The following is a 6,632-nucleotide window of genomic DNA, read 5'->3' on the forward strand; positions in this document are numbered from 1 at the left end:
ATATTATGTAGCGCCCCTCCAATGGCTTTTTCGGGCCTCGAATATTTTTGCTTTTCACCATTGTGGTCGTCGATGCAGAGGGCTATGTATAAAAAAGAATAAATAAATATCATGTGTACACATAATAGATGATAGATATTCAAATATATATATATATATATAATATTCAAATATATATATAAATATATAAACCTCGCCAGTGTTTTCTTGCACAATATTTTCTTGGTTATCTTCAAGAGCCAGGTATTGACTCTCGTCATCTACATCCTGCTGGTCACCATCGGCCAATTGAGTGCCGGTGTTGATAATATCCATCATTTCTTCATCCATGTTGTCTCTCGGGGCAGCCATCTAGCTTTTACACCACTAGATATATCTATAAAAAATAAAAACTATATCTATCAAATATCCATTAAATTCTAGCTCAAAAACATGTTTAAATAAATAACCATCCGTACTAGTTGACCTTGCTTACGTGATCATCTTGCAAGCATTTCTCCACCGGACAACACCATACTTGGCCACGAAAGAGCTCCGATTCTACGAGGAAGGGAACACGGTCTTCCACGACCATTGCCGCTCTCCCTCATAGAATCAAAGCTCCTCCTTAACGTCTGTTACCGCTCGGCAAAGAACATGCTAGCCGAGATGAACACGGTCCGCCTACGTGATCAACTAGTATGGATTTTCTACAATTTTCTAACTATTTTCTAAGTTTTTCATTTCATGGAAAAATTAATTCTAAAAAATAAAAGGCATGATTTCTAAGTATTTCATTTCATGGAAAAATTAATTCTAAGTGACCTGTTCAACATCAGTGAGCTCACGGGCGTTTCATGGAAAAATTAATTCTAAGTGACCTGCTCGACAAAATTGAGAAAAAACACATGCTCTCATGACCTCACACATCTTCTAAGATCACGTAAGCTTCCGTACTAGTTGACCTTGCTTACGTGATCATCTCGGTAGGCATTTTTCCACCGAACGGCACTGTACTTGGCCACGAAAGAGCTCCGATTCTACGAGGAAGGGAACACGGTCTTCCACGACCATTGCCGCTCTCCCTCATAGAATCAAAGCTCATCCTTGATGTCTGTTACCACTCGGCAGAGAACATGCTAGCCGAAATGAACACAGTCCGCAAGTTCAACTAGTACGGATTTTTTACAATTTTCTAACTAGTTCGTGCCAAGGAGGCGGAGGTATGCCCGTCCGAGTACGAGAACTACGTGCCCTGCTACTACAACGCCACGGACGCAGTCAAATGTCTTGGATCTGGGGGCCGGCGTCATCATAAGCTACCACGCAAAAAGGAGGAAACGACGAGACACCGGGCCACGCCCGTGCTCCACTGAGCTTGATGGCTCAGTGTAAAATCGCATTACAAGATTGTCGGCACGAGGACTCGGCACATGCATCCATCCGATTACAAAAGGTTAGAACAATTAATCCATCATAAATGGATTATATATGGTGACGGCGGTGGCTCACATCCAAGGTGTCAAACACGAGGTCCAGCTCCTACAGCCAAAAAACATGTTAAAGACTTAGACTTTACTAAAAACAGTAATAATCTGTTTCATTATAGGCCGATGGTAAATATGGCTGCCCATCCATTTGTACACTGCATCTCATAGAGCCTAGACTCCACATCCTACTAATCGTATAATATTACTACCTAGCAGGCTAGCACTCTGTAATGCTTTTATATTGGCACTGAGACTTGCCATGTAGCAAACAAGGTAACCATCGCTGTGACATATAATATTCTATATATATAACTGTGGCCATATATAATCAAACAAAGCTGTTGTAGATCTCTTCTTTTTTTTAGAAGTTTTCTATTTTACAAAATGGCTAAATAATAGAATTTGTCAACTAATTTTAGCCAAACTGTTGAGTGGTGAAGTCAAAACGAAAAATGCAACAAACACAAGATGGAGACGAGATGACGGCGTATAGAATCCCAACACAACGCAATCACGTGTAGCGTGCAATGAAGGACGCAGCGGAGGCCCGCGGCCACGGCACAACTCGACGCCAGCCGCCCTAGGCAGCCTGCACCAGCGGGCGCCTGCCTTCTCCAACTCCTGGTGGCAGTGCACGCGAGCAGTGGACCACGCCATGCCACGACGTGTCAACTCTGATGAAAGCGAATCCACCAACGGACAATTGGGGCAGGCGGCGGTCATAACGTATCCAGTGCCATATGGCAGCAAGTATGTCGCCCACATTCTAGCACCAAGGAGCCTAACATATAAACAGAAGTATGCACCAATTGCAAAGGCTACTAGCTAGCACCAAATCGAAGCGATACATTCATTGAGCAACGGCACTAATCAATGAGTTGGCCATACAGCAGCAAGAGAGTGCAGAGGAAGAGGGAGACCGGGCCAAACCTAGAGAAGACGTGCCATAATAGACACCTCAAAGAACCTTGAACCGCTTGGGGGTGAGGTGGGCCAGGGACGAGGACGACGTGAGGCGTGCGCTGGCCGGTCAGAGAAGAAGCGTGCGTGCGCATGGGGCCGGTGGGGGTGGCGGTGCTGCTGGATCCGGTTGGAGAAGATGAGGCGATGGAGAAGAAGGCTTCGGCTACTGGATCTAGTTGGAGAAGAAGGCGGCAAAGACAGAGAGGAAGAGAACTAAGGGAGAAGGGTGTGGTTTATAAAGGGAGACCTGTAGTCCCGGGTGATTGTTAGAACCGGGACTAAAGGTTCTTTAGTCCTGGGTGATGGTTATAACCGGGACTAAAGGTCTGACCTTTAGTTCCGGGTGTAGCCACGGCCTAGGAGTAAAGGGGATTTTGGCAGGCTGCGAAAAAGCAGCCCATCTTTAGTAGTCCCGGGTGATGGTTAGAATTGGGACTAAAGGTTCTTTAGTCCCGGGTGATGGTTAGAACCGGAACTAAAGGTCTGACCTTTAGTCCCGGGTGGTTGGTCCACCCGGGAGTAAAGGCGGGCTGCAGTTTGGCTTCCCGTCAGTTTGTAGAAGTTTTTTCTTTTTTATATATTTCTTTTATATAAATATGAAGAGAGTTGTTAATTGCCTAGTAAATAAAATATTAGCAAAAAATACAAAAAGAATTCAGGGACCTAGTTTTGCATTATTGTACATAAGAAAAATCTATAACCTAAACTCTTTTGTTTTACCGTATAAATATTTAACATAGTGTAAATAATAATAATAATTTTCACCATGCAAAAATGTACTACTTAATTAAAATCATTAAAACTATTGCTTTTTGACATGAAATTAGTTTTCACATCTTATTAACGTTGATCATTTGTTTTTTCACCACACATTCTCCATAGGAAATCCACCGTCAAGCAGAAAATTCATTTAAATGGTAGAAAATATGAATACACGACAGAAATATGAATACACTATATATATTAAGCGGGCACAGTAGTGAACTTCTTCTTAACGTATATCCCTCAGTTATGATCGCGCTGTAACCATGGAGTGTCCTCATTATTTAGCTAGATGCTTGGGTCTTTGTTCACTGTGGAGGGTAGAATTCGATCATCCCTTTCATAATCTTCTGATATGTCTGACTTGTCTTCAATTCCAACGATGTTTCTTTTCCCTGAAAGAACTATGTGGCGCTTTGGCTCATTGATTAGGTTGTTGTTGTTTTTCCCTCTCTTTGATTTTGTAGACATGTCCTTGACATAGAACACCTGATTCATATCCTTAGCAAGGACGAACAGTTCGTCTTTGTACTCAATATTGTTGAGGTCCACGGTTGTCATTCCATACTGGTTGTCGACTGCTACCCTGCCTCCAGTCACCTTTACCCATTGGCACTTGAACAAAGGTACCTTAAAAGTAGGTGCATAGTTTAGTTCTCATATCTCCTCTATGCGGCCATAATATGTTTGCTTATTTTCATTAGGGTCGTGGCATCTATGCGGACACCACTATTTTGGTTGGTGCTCCTTTTATCTTGGGCTACTGTGTAAAATGTATTCCCATTTATCTCATACCCTTTGTATGTGAGGATATGCCACAATGGCTGCCTAGCCAACAAATACAGTTGCTCATCAATACTCTCATCACCCTGACATTCTTTTTGCAACCAGTCGCTAAAAGTTTCCATGTGCTGGTGCGTAATCCAAGCTTCAGACTTCCCTAGAAACTCAGATTAGAGCAACTCTTTATGTGTCTCGATATACGGATCCACCAAGAAGGAGTTTTGCAGAACTATGTAGTGTGCTTTATTAAAATAATTGTCCTATGTACCAATATATGTTTTCTTCCCTAGTGTCCCCTTTCCACTTAGTCTCCCCTCGTGTCGTGATTCAGGAACACCAATCGGGTCAAGGTCGGGAATAAAGTCAACACAAAACTCAATGACCTCCTCTGTTCCATAGCCCTTGGCGATGCTTCCTTCTAATCGAGCATGGTTGTGAACATATTTCTTTAGGACTCCCATGAACCTCTCAAAGGAGAACATGTTGTGCAGGAACACAGGACCGAGGATGCTAATCTCCTTGACCAGGTGAACTAGGAGGTATGTCATGATATTAAAGAAGGAAGAAGGGAACACCAACTCAAAGCTTACAAGATATTGAACCACATCATTCTGTAGTTTAGCTAGATCCATTGGATCGATTGCCTTCTGAGAAATTGCATTGAGGAATGCACATAGCTTCACGGTGGCTAGACGTACATTTAGAGGTAGAATTCCTCTTAATGCAACTAAAAGCAATTGTGTCATGAGCACGTGGCAGTCATGGAACTTTAAGTTTAGGAATTTCTTCTCTGGCACATTTATTATACCCTTTATATTCAAGGAGAATCCAGATGGTACCTTGATGTTTGCTAGGCATTCAAACATGCTTTCCTTCTCTTCTTTGCTAAGAGTGTAGCTAGCATGACTTAAGTAATGGCCTCCATCATCTATCTTCTCTGGATGTAGATTATCTCGTTCTTTCAAACATTGTAGGTCCTATCGTGCTTCAAGTGTGTCCTTAGGCTTCCCATACACACCCATGAAGCCTAGCAGGTTCACACAAAGATTCTTCATCAGGTGCATCATGTCGATCGCGCTACAGACCTCTAGGACTTGCCAATATGGTAGCTCCCAAAATATGGACTTCTTCTTCCACATGGGTGCGTGACCGTCGGCGTCATTCAGAACAGGTTCACTGCCATGTGCCTTTCCAAATACTACTTTCACATCCTTGACCATATTGAGTACATCCTCACCAGTTCAGTTGCCCGGCTTAGTTTGGTGGTCTGCCTTACCTTTAAAATGCTTGCCTTTCTTTCTTAGGGGGTGATTCACAGGAAGAAATCGACGATGTCCAAGGTACATGACCTTTCAATATTTTTTCAAGAATATACATTTAATGTCATCGAAACAGTGCGTGCATGTATTATATCCCTTGTTTGATTGTCCTGAAAGATTACTTAGAGCAGGCCAATCATTGATTGTTATGAACAACAATGCTCGCAGGTCAAAGTGCTCATGTTTGTGCTCATCCCACACACATACACCTGGTCTGTTCCACAAAAGTAGAAGTTCTTCAACTAGTGGCCTCAGGTACACATCGATATCGTTGCCAGATTGCCTTAGGCCTTGGATGAGCACTAGCATCATAATAAACTTATGCTTCATGCATAACCAGGGAGGAAGGTTGTAGATACATAGAGTAACAGGCCAAGTGGTATGACTACTGCTCTGCTCCCCGAAAGGATTCATACCATTCGTACTTAAAGCAAACCTTAAGTTTCTTGCGTCATTTGCAAACTCTGAGAATTCTCTATCGATTGCTCTCCACTGGGACCCATCAGCAGGGTGTCTCAACATATTATTTACCTTACGGTCTTCTTTGTGCCATTACAATAACTTTGCATGGTCTTTGTTTTTGAACAGATGTTTTAAGCGTGGTATTATAGGAGCATACCACATAATCTTGGCAGGGATTTTCTTCGTGGGACATTCGCCCTCAACATCACCAGGGTCATCTCGCCTGATCTTATACCGCGATGCATGACATACCGAGCATGCATCTAACTTCTCGTACTCCTCACCACGGTAGAGGATGCAGTCATTAGGACATGCATGTATCTTTTGGATTTCTAATCCCAAAGGGCAGACTACCTGTTTTGCTTCATACATAGTGACGGGCAATTCGTTATCCTTCGGAAGCATCTTCTTTTGGATTTTTAGTAACTCCCCAAATCCCTTATCAAATACACCATTCTTTGCCTTCCATTGCAGCAATTCCAGTGTGGTACCCAACTTTTTCTGTCCCGCATCACAAGTTGGGTATAGCAATTTCTTGTGATCCTCTAGCATACGCTCGAACTTGATCTTCTCTTTTTCACTTTCGCATTCTCTTTGTGCGCCACGAATGGCCTGACCAAGATCATCAGCGGGCTCATCTTCTGCCACTACCTCTTCTTCAGCTTTCCCCATTACAGTCTCATTGAAGGCACCATATTCAGCAATAATGTCATCATCGTCCCATTGTTCTTCTTCACCTTCTTGCATTACAACCCCGGTTTCTCCATGCTTCGTCCAACAAATATAGTTTGGCATGAAACCCGACTTCAACAAGTGTAAATAAAGACTCCTTGAGCTAGCATATTCCTTCAAATTCTTACATATGGCACATGGG

The sequence above is a fragment of the Miscanthus floridulus genome, chromosome 8 (genome assembly GCF_019320115.1).
Source record: "Miscanthus floridulus cultivar M001 chromosome 8, ASM1932011v1, whole genome shotgun sequence".
NCBI classification, from domain to species: Eukaryota; Viridiplantae; Streptophyta; class Magnoliopsida; order Poales; family Poaceae; genus Miscanthus; species Miscanthus floridulus.